Raw genomic sequence first — 13,786 nt, 5'->3', positions numbered from 1 at the left:
ACCCGTGTTGCTTGCTGGGGTTCGCCACCCCTTATTACATGAACACTCTCTCCTTTCAATTGTCCAACCCCAAAACAGGAGGTTCAAACCCCTTTATATAGGTGCTCAATGTGGTCGAGTAAATGGTATTTTTTGATAGTGTAATTGCCATGGTTCCGCTATATCACAAGGAACAAATGTGAGGAATCATGATAGATTGGTGTGGTTCCTCTATGCCTAGGACACCAAAATATTGAACCATGAATGAAGAAAAGCATGGGAGAAAAGTATATTGAGAAATAATCATCTTCAATTGACTTAACAACATGTCTGACCAAAAAAATAAAAAGATAAAAGAGTGATTCTAACCACATGTTTTATTTTATTGCCAACACCTACTAGTGAAAATGTTCGTGACAAATGAATACACGGTGGGTCAAGAAATATGAGAGGCGGGTGAGAGTAGTACCACTCAAGAAAAATATCAAAGAAGGAAAATTTACGAAATTGTGTATATACGAGTGCCTTGCTTTTATTATTACATAGTGGGGCAAGAATTCCATGGCCAGTATATATATACATTTGTAATGACAAGCCAACCTAGTTTATGGCATGGAGGAGTTCAACATGCATGAAGCATCGAAGCTTATGATGTGCTTTTGATCAATCGGAAGTTCTTCCCTTCAAAAGTCTAGCCAAACTGCCTAGTCTTTGGGGCAACATGCCACAAAGTTGAGTGTCTTCTATCACTTGCTTCAACTCGGAAGGTCCGTGACTCACAGACCATCTTGGCACCAGTAACCCACCGCTGACCCCACATCCGACTCATTGCTGTCCATTTGAGCTTGTCGGAGCCCTGCACCTGCACGCTGATGATGTCCCCAACTCCTCCCACGTTCCATACCAACACTTCATTGAAATAAGGGTTCCCAATTATTGTGAATCGCATGCCTCCTTTCTTTTGACATGGAACCCTACAAAACAATTTCTAGCAATCGTTAAAATCTTTTTACAACGGGAAATATTCTCGTTATGCAATTAATATACGTACATGTTATGTTATCATGCTTTTCAATATGGACAGTTGAAATTTATATCTTAGTAATGTGTGATTTAGATGGCTAGTCTCACAACATTAGTATTCGTGATAAATCCATTTTTATGTATTGATCATCAAACATTCAATCTATTCAATACATGCATGTGCATTTAATCACTTGCGGTACGTGACTGGAATAATGCCCGCCTTATACTCAGCAATGTTAAGGAACACAGGTTTGGCTATATCAAAATGCTCGCGTGGCGGATTGCACCATCCTCCATTATCACTAGGTTGATTCCAATTTGGTGGGCAATTGGTACTCAGCAATGTTACATACCTCAAATTCAAAATATTGAGGGTGCCGTTTTTTAGCTTTGTTCTACTGCTTACGCAAAGGATGAAGAGTTGAATGCTGCTTATAATCAAGCGATCCACTTCAATAAGGTCATCGATGGGCTTGAACCTCAAGTGTTGGAACTCCAAAGTGCACTGAAGATCAATGAAAATCTGAAGAATGAAGTGGATGAGCTGCAACGTGTCCGTGTTGGTCTGCCCGAGGAGAACGAGTAGCTGAAAAGTGAGAAGGCTGGACTCGAGGCTTTGCTAGTTCAGAGTCGGGCCGATTTCTACAAGCTAGGTTATGTAGGTAATCTCTTTGGTAAGCCGTCTGACTTTGAGTTGGCTGGAAAAGACTTCGAGACCTTTTCTATTTCTCCAGAAGACTTGCTTGCTTTTATTTTTTAGGCTTCCATCGATGAAGTAGTCGGAGAAGTTGGTGCCCAGGCTGAGGAAGTCGGGGGTGAAGCGTTGGATGATGCTGCTACTAAGATCGTCGCGGCTACTGAAGGTGCAGCGACCGAGTAGTCGTGGGATGTCCAAGCTGTTAAAAAGTAGTCTTCTAGGTACCCTTTAGGATTTTCTTTGTTTTCCTTGTTGCTTTTTGCTTTGCTTGAACTTCTTCGACCTTTGCTGTTTGTTTATCAATTTTGCTAGAAAATTTAATAAACTTGCTTCCTTCACTTTTCTTTATCTTCGCTTCTTTTATTTATGCCCAACTTTTGACCTTTAAACTAGCGGCAGACGTGTTGCTTTTCTATAAGCAGACAAACCCACGTAGCTTATGCTGCCGCAGGTGTTGGTATATAACTTTTACATAGTTGTTAGCCATAAGGTCGGCAGCCGGACACCTTACTTATAGAAGCAGACGAGTCCGCGAGACCACTTGGCTGTTAACCTTGGCTTTCTTCAATCCTTTGAGTTGTGTGGCCTACATCACAACATACTAAAGATTTTTGGGTTATGAAATTCGCTAATCACTCATATCAAAAGTACGCGGTTGCATGGAATTTCGTAAACAAATATTAGAGAGAACTCCTTGCCTTTATGTAACCAATTTCGTGGGTTGCATAGCAAGTATCATACTTTAGGAATTAGTGTAGATCATTTCGCACTTTGGCATAAGTGAAGCTTATCGACTGCGTAGCATGTCGACAATGGATGAAACTTTGTATATGTGCGCTAACTTGTTTAACCTTTCATAAAAACGTGCGGTTATATAAGTTTAGTGTGGCTTACTGCTCGAAGGGCAAGCCGTAGGCAGTCTTCTGGAAACCGTAAGCTACCTTAGTGCATTTGGTAGCAACTTTAGTGTTCCAAGGAAACCGTCCATAAGGCGTACTACGTAATGTGCCTCCTCCGTCTCTAAAGCTCGTTTCCTCGCGAATTGGGCAAGAGACCCAAAATCTTTCAGTTAGCTAAGCCTTGAAGAAGATCATTGCGGCTACTTCTAGGAATCCCAGCACAAGCTATCGTGCGCCTAATTACACCAAGGCAGCACGACTCATCCATGTCTCGATATTCGGAGTGTAAACTTTATCCTCCTGCATTGAAGAGCAAACCCATATAGGTATCGGGGAATTGGTTTACCCTCTCGCACTAGAGAGTATGGTTGGTCCCTAGGGGGTGCAATTCCTGTGATGAGTCATTTACAAGGGCGCAGTCTTTTTTTGAAGTGCTGGAGTGATCAGTTGTTGTAAGCATGTAGTCGAGCCAAGTTGTAAATTACTTCTAAATTCCACATTGAAAAATGAGTGAAATGAACGAAAACTTAGTTGTAAGGTAGGAACTGCATAACAACTGGATAGTCCTTAGCTTGCAAGGTGGTGGCCATCGAGTTACTTGAGTATTTGGGGTTTAATGTAGCAAAATGTCACACATGGTGCTTCCTCAAATTGTAGGCATTCCATTGTTTTTCGATCTCTTTGTCGTTCATGGTGGTGAAGGTATAACTACCCTTGCAGCCTACTCTGTTGATCATGTACGGACCTTTCCATATGGGATCCATCTTTTTAGAGCCTTCTCTGCAAGTAATGATGAGGCTTTTCTAAACACTAGATCTCCGGGCTGGAACTTTCGGATCTTGGCCTTTTTGTTGTGGCTAGAGATGAGCTACTGCTGGTAGGCTACGATGCAGGTGATGACCTTCTAGCGTTCTTGCTCTACCAAATCTAAGTTTTTTGCCATCTTCTTTCGATTTCGCTCGATGCTTGGCAATAGAGTATTGATACTTGGCATGATGACATTGGGAGAAATGATTGCTTCTAAACCAAATGCCAAAGAGAAAAGAATCTCACCAGTTGCTTGTCGTTTGGTTATGCAATACACCCATAGACATTCAGGGAGTCTGTCCAGTCATTTTCCCTTTTTGTCAGAGAAGGATTTCTTGAGGCAGTCGAGAATCATCTTGTTAGATGCTTCGGCCTGCCTATTGGCTTGGAGATACCTTGACGTGGACATGTGCTGCTTGATGCCATATTTTTGGAAGAATTTTGCCAAATCTTTGCCTACGAATTGCAGGCCACTGTCTGTGACGATGGATTAAAGGATGCCAAATCGGCAAATGATGTTCCTCTATATGAAGCGCTATATGTCCATCTGAGTTGTGGTTGTCATGCGCTCTGCTTCTACCCATTTGGTGAAGTAGTTAATTGCCACGATCATCACGACTCTGCCCCCATTAGCGGGCGGCAATGGCCTTACCAAGTTAATTGTCTACTGCATGCATGGCCAAGGACTTGTCTGTGGGTGTAGTTCGCTGGCAGACAATGCTAGTACTGGCTTATAGCGTTGGCAGCAGTCGTACTTCTGTACTAACTCCTTAATGTCTTGATGCATAATAGGCCAATAGTAGTATGCGTTAAGAGCATTCTGTGCTAAGGATCGGCCTCCAGAATGATTTCCACAAATGTCTTCATGGGATGAGCTTAGAACCTTTAGGTTGTTGGGAAATGCTAGGCAGCGAAGATATGGTCCAGTGTAGGATCTTCGGACGAGAATGTCGTTCTACATGTAATAGTGTATTACCTTTGTTTGAAGCTTTCTAGACTTCAATCTTTCCATGGGGAGTGTTCCATTGACCAAGTAGTCTATAATGGAACTTGCCAGTTTGGAGTTGTACTAACCTGTGACACCTCGGTTGCTGGTTCCACCTTTATGCTTGGCTTGTCTAGATATTCCACCAGAATAGAGCGTTTGAGTTGGTGGTTGAGGGTAGAGCCTAGGCCAGCTAGTGTGTCCTCGTAGGCATTGTCTACGCGAGGAACTTAAGTGAGGGTGCAAGTCTGAAACAACTCAAGTTGATTTCGTACCTTCTTTAGGGACTGTGTCATCTTCGGATGTTTTGCCATGTATTCCCTAGTAGTCTGGTTAGTGATTAGCTGGGAATCAGAATGAATTGTAAGCTTTTTCACCATCAAGTCTTTTGCCATTCGAAGGCCTGCTAGTAGGGTTTCATACTCTGCTTCGTTGTTGGATGCTTTGAAGCCTAAAGTCATTGCATGTTCGAGCATCGAACTGTCTGAGGTGACAAGGACCACGCTTACTCCCAAGCCCTTGTAGTTGGATGCGTCGTCGACGTGCAAATGCCAGAAGTCTCTATCGAGTGAAGCAGATGTGGCTAAGGCGTACTCGATTGCCTTTGAAGGGTCGTTGGGTCACTCTATTGCATCACCTAGGCTAGGCATGAAGGCGCAGTAGGGAGCCGTGGGGCTGGGGCCATGTTACATGCAACAGAGATGCTCAATTGCCGGTATTGGGCAAATTTTGAGCTGAATTATAGAGCAAAGGTCGGCTGGGGTCATGTGACGCACAACAAGAAGTGGTGCTCAACTGCTGGTACATGTTGCTTTTATGCAGAATCTTCTGGGGCAATAAGGACAAAACTTGCTTCTGAATGTGTTCTTCTAGTGTTCGTTTGCCCTTGGTGCGCATTTTGGGTTGAGTTGTTGCGTTCGCCAGAAAACTTTACATCCGCCAGTGTCTGCGCCTTTATCATCGTGCCTCTGGATTGGGCGGAATAATGCATCATAAGGATGACTACATGCATCTGAATATATAACTTGAGCTTCTGGGTTGCAAAAATTGTTTCCAGAGTTAGCTTTTGAATTTATGGTAACTGGTTTCCTTATCGAGGAAAGCTTTTGAACCCAGCTCTTCTCGTATGAGGGTAGAGCTTATTACTGTTTCCGATACCGTCGAACATGTGAATAGGTCATCTTCTGGTCAGACCTTGAATCTCCTTCAGAATAATAGGGGACTTCTTATTCAAGATCGCTCAGACTTGCCTTGAATGTGCATCGGCGAACCTTGTCCCCAAAGTGCATGCTTCTCCACTAGAGCAAAAGAGTTTGCCATAGTTAGATCTTCTTTCTTGGTCAATTCTCCGATCATCGGGTGGTCTGCTAGGAGTATTTTTTGGAAGGCTGCACTAGCTATCGAGTCATTGCATCCGATTATCTTTGCCTTCTCTGCTTTGAACCTTTTCACATAGTTGTGAAGCGACTCATTTAGGTTCTTCTTGACATTGAACAAGTTGTCTAACTTTTTCTTGATCAAGCAATAGGATGAATATTCCTTGGTGAAAACCAAATAAAGCTCATCGACACTCTAGATGGATTGTGGCGGCAAGGTGAGAAACCAATCTTGCGCCTTGCCTTGTAGGTGTCTTTCCGGGTCTCTATCCCCTTTGAAGGATGTGAAATGTGGCCTGTTGAATTTGTGTGAAGGCTTAGTGCTCGATGTCCGTGAAGGGTAACCTGCTTATGCTAGTCATGTCTCGTCGTAATGCCTCGTCAATGACCTTGTTGCATTGGAAATTACGCAATCGCTCGATCAAGAACCTCTCTACTTCTTCCTGAATTTGCCTTTGTTGGGGTAACCGAGCTCTCGGTTGTCCCTGGACGTGACCTACTGGTCTAGGCTACTCTTCTATGTGTTCGGCTCGTCTATGTCACAGTTACGATGCATATGGTACGTTCCTAGCAGACGAGTGAATTCCTCGCAGGCTACCAATTGAACTTGAGTCAGATTGAATGACTGTTTCTCTCCGTCTGTCGTGTTGCCTACTCCGATATGAGGTGGATGATGCTCCTTACGGGCCTAGTCACGAATGAACAATTCACCTAGAAGATTGCTCATGTTGATTATCAGAGTGTGGTCCCAATTGTGAATGTATGCTCATCTGTGTGCTAGCCAAAAATGCACGCTCATCCATGCGCTAAGACCAAAGTATATACTATCTCGGAGGCCCAGTTAAGAATGTACACTACCAGAACGTTAAATTTGTGCCTGGTCAAGTAGTTGCTTACCGGGACGTTGCTAGAGAGGTTCTTGATCTACCTTTGTCCTACTTCAGGACACCTCGTTTGGGGCACATTGCAATGGGGTGAAATAGGGTGAAAATAACCCCAATTCAATCGTCGGTCCAGAAATCTGAAGCCAAAATAGTTGAACTGGTCTTGGACTGGTATGGATCACTTGGGAAGCCACAAGAGTGAGTTGGATCTCCAATTGGGTTGTGAGAACGGGTTAGATTACAGGCATGGGCTGGGCCGCCGGAGCGCATGGGCACTGGGCTCTCCTCGGCGTGGCTTGGGCCTGGGCTCAGCTTTGAAACATTCTGGGCTCGCACTGGCTTTGGGCTCGCGCTGGCCTTGGGCTCGTGAGTGTTAGGCTGCTCCAATTGCTCTAGGTTCCTAAGCCTCAGCTGGCAGTGCAGCACCGTGGGCTTGAATATGGGCTAGCTGCCTTGTGGCACGGGTTTGGGCCTGCTGCTGTGAGATAGCATGCTTATCGGGGGTAGTGGGTTCACCGAGAGTTGCTGTCGTGGCTGCTACCATGGTGGTGCCCTGTGTGGGTGATGCCGCTCCACTTATCATTGTGTTAAGCCTCGTAAATCGTCGTGGTCCAAATTCTTGAATGTTGGAAGTTTCGTTTGTTCTGATTTCCGAATTTCTAGTCATTGCACTTTTCTTTTACGTCTTATCAACGAATTTTTATAAACAAAAATTTCAAGAATAAGAACGTACGGAAAATCTACAAATGAATAAGAAAACGAAAAACCTTGAATACGAGTCTTCTTCGAGCGTGTGAATCAAGACTCTCATTGAAAGCACCAATTTGTGGATGCAAATTTCCGCCTTCTTCTCATTTGACGAAAATGCACTTGCAAAATAATAACACGTAAGATCAAGGCCAAGAGCCTCACACACCCACAATGAATGGGGGGGGAGGCTTTTGCCGAAGAATCTTCGATGCCAAAGTTAGAATTTGAGAGAAAAAAATGTTTAAAGAATTTTAGGGAGAGAATGAACTTAGCTTTTTGGAGAAAAGTGGGGCTATATATAGGGGTGTGGCCGACCTTATTTGGAGAATTAAGGACCGGTCACTTATAGTGGAATTTTGAATATAATTTGCAAGATATTATGTCAAATAATATCGTGCAATTAATTTGGTAATTAATCCCAATTTGAAAAGAATAATTGGGAGTTATCTTGTGGGTGAAGATTTGATGAGAAGTGATGAGAAGGTTTTGAATAAATACCATTTTGATCACCTTTGACCTTGATTGAGCCGTTATTGTCTGTTGCATGCACATGGGAATCCTGGTGTGCCTCAAGGGTAATTTTGTCTTTTTACCCACAAGTCCACATGTCGCCTCCATAATTTTCTTGATTATTTTTTGCTCCACATCGGCAGTGGCGGCAATGATGGTGGTAATGGCAGTTGTGGTTATGATGGTAATGGTGATGGTGGCGATGGCGGCATCAATGGTGGTAGCAATGGTGGTAGTAGTGATGGTGGCAATGGTGGCAGTGGCGGTGGTGACGGTGGTAACAATGATGGTAATGATGATAGTGGTGGAGGTTGTGGTTATGGCGGTGGTGGTGACAAAAATGGTGGTTGTAATGGCGATGATGGTGTAAGGTTAGTATTTGTAGTGGTAGCGTTTACTTTATTCTCTAAGAAATAGAATGTGTGTGGCCTAAACAATGTCATTTAAAAAAAAAAAAATTAATGAAGGTATTCCAACAATTGAAAATAATTATTAAATACCCAACTCTGCTTTTTATTAAAGCAACTTTTAAAAGCAGCATGCACACTGCTTTTAAAAGTTGATGTTTGGAACCCATTGCTTTTAAAATAAGTAGGTATTTTACTTTAACTAAACACTTTTTTACTGCTTAACTTTAAAGGTAAGTAGTTTTTAGTGAAAAAAAGCAATACCAAATGGGACCTAAAAAGTATACAAAATTGGTTGTACTGAAAAGTATTACAAACCGATCTACTAAAAAGTATATTAATTGATTAGAAAGTATTACAAACCGATCTACTAAAAAGTATATTAATTGATTTTACTAATACACACACACACACACACACAACCGTGCATATAGTTGAAACTGATTAATTAAAAACTATACAAACTGGTTCTACTAAAAATATACAAAATTGATTCTATAATTGAATTGCTTCTGCAAACACACACACACAACCGTGCATATAGTTGAAACTGATTAATTAAAAACTATACAAACTGGTTCTACTAAAAATATACAAAATTGATTCTGTAATTGAATTGCTTCTGCAAAAATGGTCGAAGAGGAGTTGGACTGATGGCAGGTATATAGTTTTGTTGACAATGTACTAAGTGATTCTACTAAACTATACAAACTAGATCTATTAAAAAGTATACAAAACTGATTCTACATATATTTGAAACTGATTATGCAAAAATGCCTGAGAATGAGTTGAGATAATGGCATGTATGTAATTTTATTTAAAGTATACAAACTGACTATACTAAAAGCCAGTTACTAAAAAGTAAACAAAACTTATTCTAGATGTATTTGAAACTAATTTTGTAAAAATAGCTGAGAATGAGTTGGACTGATGGCATGTATGTAGTTTTGTTAAAAAAATACAAATCAACTTTACTAAAACTATACAAATTGGTTATACTAAAAAGTATACAAAACTGATTCTACATATATTTAAAACTGATTCTCCAAAAAATAATAGTCGAGAAGAGTTGAACTGATGACACATTATTTTTGTTGTAGTTGTGTGGGCTGGGCTTTGTTAATAAACAGAACTGCTAGGAGTATGACTAATATTTTAGAAAATTGTTTTCATGCTTTTGTGATGGGTTTTAATTGTTTTTGTGTTCATATATCTCCTTGAAATATTTAAAAATTAGTGAAGTTATTTGAAATATATTGTATGTTTTTGTCTCTATATGTAGGACTCCCTAATACTCATTAGCGTGTTGTAAGTTTTATTTATCACCTATATCCACACAATTATTGTGGACAACGGTAATTTGTAAGTTGCATCTTAGAAATCATGAGAATCTCATATAATTTTAAAAGCTTTTATATCTCCCCCACCCAAGAAAAAAGTTTACATCCCCAACAGCCGGCACCAATTTTCTGCCTTGGTTTACGGCTAGGAATTGTATATATGTTGGGGCAATGGCACGTATTCTGTTCTCACCAACACAAAACATGGTGACAATGGAGACATTGTCATGCCTATGACAACAACGCACCCCGCTTTAGTAGCTTTTTCGTATTGGGGGCAATGGTGATCATTACCCACTTTCTTGTAGTGCATTGGGAGAGAAAATACTTCTATACACGGTGAAGGAAAAATCAGAGATGTGAAGGGTGAGGAAAGAACAGAAGAAAAAGAATCATAAATTAATGGTGTTTATTAATTAGGAGGAAATTATTTATGGGAACTTTAAATGTAAATTTATAGCATAAGTCATACTTGAAGCTTACTATGTTGCAAGTTTTAAGTGGATGATAATGTCATGTCCAAGTCAAACCCTACAAAAGTTTTCTTTCAAATTCGGTGTATATATTTGGGCACTTTGGTAATTAAAGCATTTGACCATATTTTAGTCGGGAATTTTAACGAAAAGTTTCTGGTACTGTTTACTTTAACAAAAAATCACATTTTTACACTAAAAAATCAATCCTGGTACTATTTACTTTACCCTTTATTTTGTCCTTATCGTTAAAACTTTTAGTTTTCCTATTTTAGTCCCACCAAAAGATTGATCTCTCTCAAATTGGGGTTGGAAACTCCTAACTCCTACGTCATGTTCTTTTTTTATACATCTATTTTGAAAGGGGATTAAGAAATAAGTATCAAAATCAACACAAATATTAAATTATATAATACATCATCACCATTACGCTAACTTGAGACCATCACCATACATGTGAGCTAACCTGAGACGTCTTGGCTTCTACCTCATGTGTTTAAGTTTTACAATAAGTTATCTCAACCTTTAAATATTAATTTTCATATATAACTTATATATCCTACAAAATGAAGTACTAATGTCACGCCCCAATTTCGAGATATATTCATGATCGATACATGATGTCATCTCGTACATGTACATCTATTGTGCCTCGTCTTCGAGACATGAACAAGACACCATTCAAGGTCCAATTGTAGAATAGCTTTTCGTTTACTTTATATGGCTGCATTTAACCTTTATGCTAGACTACCTACATACCCTAACACGGGATCAAGCCATTGGTAATTCACCATTTGTTAAACTTTGACATTTTACATGCTACTTCTTAGCAAAGAACATAAAAATCTCAAATAACTTGATGGAACTCGAAGAGCATAAATCGCTCAATTCTAAACCACACAAGGAATCATATGACAACCAGGATGGTCATCTAATTGACCTTACACATCACCACATTATCCATCAACAAACCACAATCAACATCGTATAATATTTCCTTGAAAAATTGATGCATAATATTAATCTTTAACTATATTAATCAACCAACCAATCAACATCATTATAAAACCATGTTTTATAAAATTATAAATAAACTAATTGAAAATCTCGAAGTAATCACCCAGACGGCCATCTTCCTATTGATTCATATTCTCAATTCTTTTGTTCATAAACATGCTGAAAATTAAAGCTAAAGTGATACAGAGGAACTGTAAAAGATTTCTAAAGATCTAGTTATAGAACAAATCAATGGAGCTGAATGGAAAGAGGGATTCCGAATCACTCAACGAAACACCACTCAAGAATGTGTATGGTTCCCTAATGTAGAATAACCAGGCATGACCACCTAGAGATATAACGTGACCAAGAAGGCAGTAACCCTCCAATGCTGATTAACCAGACAGAGTCACCCCCTCAAATGCATATGGTTCCCTAATGCAAATTAACTAGGCGAAGTCGCCCCTCGAATGCGTATGGTTCCCCAATGCAGATAACTATGCGGAACCTCCTATAGAAGTAAACCAATTAGGCAGTGACCCCCAACGTGGATTAACCAGGCAGAGTCACCATTAGGGTGCACGTGATCCTCCTATGTGGATTAACCAGGCAGAACCACCCTTAGGGTGCGCATGGTCCCCCAACATTAACCAGGTGGGACCATGGACATGCCTTCAATAATTGGTTCCCCAATACAGATGAACTAGGTGAAACAACCCATGGGAATAGTGTAACAAGGTAGGAGTGAATTCCCAATGCGGATTAATCAGGCAGAGTCACCTCTAGAATGCGTATCGTCCCCCAATGCGAATTAACCAGGTAGGACCATCCATGTATCATTGCTACATGGTGCAGTCATATCATCACACATCACATATCAAGTCGACATGAATTATAATTATTAGCATACACACTATCAATTCCACAACACAAACAAATATCTACTCACACATACATACAAGTTCTACGAAATAATTCTAACATGGTTCTAGCTCATATTTTCGTACTACCAATCACACATATCATTTATATCTTCTAGTAGTTCAATAAGTGGCACACAACCTAAGATATACATTAACTGGTATAACTCGATGGACAAGATGGGCCCACTAGGCTCTACCTAGCCTTTAATAATACTAATTTTTGTATTAAAGAACAATTCAGGAAATGTGGACCAAAAATCAACCATTGGTCAACGTGATCAACGGAACGATCAACAACCCTAGTAATCCAATCCGGTAGATTCACCCACCGGATCTTTGATTCGTAACTTTGTAAAAGTCTCTATGTATTTCTAGGACAACATATTAAAAATTTGTGACGATTTGAATGTCAGATCTTTAGTTAATCACAATTTTAAGTGGTTATCAAGAATCGGTCCTACAAATTTAGAAATTCAATCCGGGAAGACTCGTACTTTGGATTCCCAATCCATAAATTTCTAATATTCTCAAATATTACACCCAACGCCATATTATAATTTTGTAACGATCTAACGGTTGGATTAATGTCAAATATAAATGTCAATAATCTAAGATTCTTCAATCCAGAAGATATCTACATCAGATTTCCAATATGTAAATTTCTAAAGTCCTCAAATAATAACCACAACAACATAGTAAAGTATCATAGCGATCCAACGGCCAGATCGACATCAATTTTGAAAGTCAAACAGCGGTTCGACTTTCTATAAATCAAATTATCGAACCATCGTATATTTCAACAAACGGACCTTGGAACCAAACCAAGACATTGAAGACATCTCGCTGTCCAAAATTCCATTCTGCCAAAGTCCACACTTGGGTTGGCAGTTCATAAACTTTGTTTCCGACCAATTAAGATTTCTACCAAATTTTACAAGCAAATAAAACTCAGTATAAGGAATGATTTTCATACCTGTGACGAAGTCTAATAGGGATAGAAGATGGCGTAAATTGTCAAGAAAGTGGTGGGTGGCCAAAGTGATTCGACGCCACTTTGCTACCGCCACTGCACCATCAGACCATTGGGGCCCACAAATCACCTCCTAGGGTCGTGGGCTTTGAACTGGATGTGGTGGTTGACATCAGAGTCAACTGAATCGCAAGATTGCCAGCGAGGAATTCAGGAGACCGACGAACTCGTCCTGTCGGGAACGGCGGCCAAAAAACGGAAACCTTAGGTGGAAAATGGTCGTGGGATGGCGGTGAGTCGTTTCCAGGTGGTGGCGTCGAGTGAATCGATCAAAGAACGCCAAAATCAGCGTTGGAATCGTTGCCCATAAATGGGTCCGGAAACAGGTCAAAGGGAGAAGGGTTATTAGGGGGGAAGGGCGAACCAATCCCCTCCCGTCCATGTGGGTTCCTCAACGGGATCCTTTCTCCCGTTTTCCTGGAGCCTTCCAGAAGCATAGGGTCCAAAAGACCATTTCGCCCTTGCCTTTACTTGCATATTTCTCCTTCGTTACTACTCTGTTTTGCAAATGGTTTTTGCTTACGCATTCCTAGAATCTACCCAAAAATTCTAAGACTAACCCAAAAAGTCTATAGATTTTTAATGACTCGTTACAAAAATTCCAACTTTGTAACTAAGTAAGAATCTAAAATTAACAAAAATAAAATAAATTAGCATAAATACAAAATATGTAAAATTAAATAGTGAAATCTAAAGACAGGATG

The 13,786-nt window shown here is 40.3% G+C and overlaps 1 pseudogene; it reads right to left on the bottom strand.

Annotated features, from left to right (window-relative positions):
- Window positions 1–338: 338 nt before the first annotated feature.
- Window positions 339–3,365, bottom strand: LOC126592185 (expansin-A4-like; annotated as a pseudogene).
- Between the last annotated feature and the right edge of the window lie 10,421 nt (window positions 3,366–13,786).

This window comes from Malus sylvestris, chromosome 12 (genome assembly GCF_916048215.2).
Source record: "Malus sylvestris chromosome 12, drMalSylv7.2, whole genome shotgun sequence".
NCBI lineage: Eukaryota > Viridiplantae > Streptophyta > Magnoliopsida > Rosales > Rosaceae > Malus > Malus sylvestris.
The sequence above is the reverse complement of the archived record's forward strand: the minus strand, read 5'-3'. Positions and strand labels throughout refer to the sequence as shown.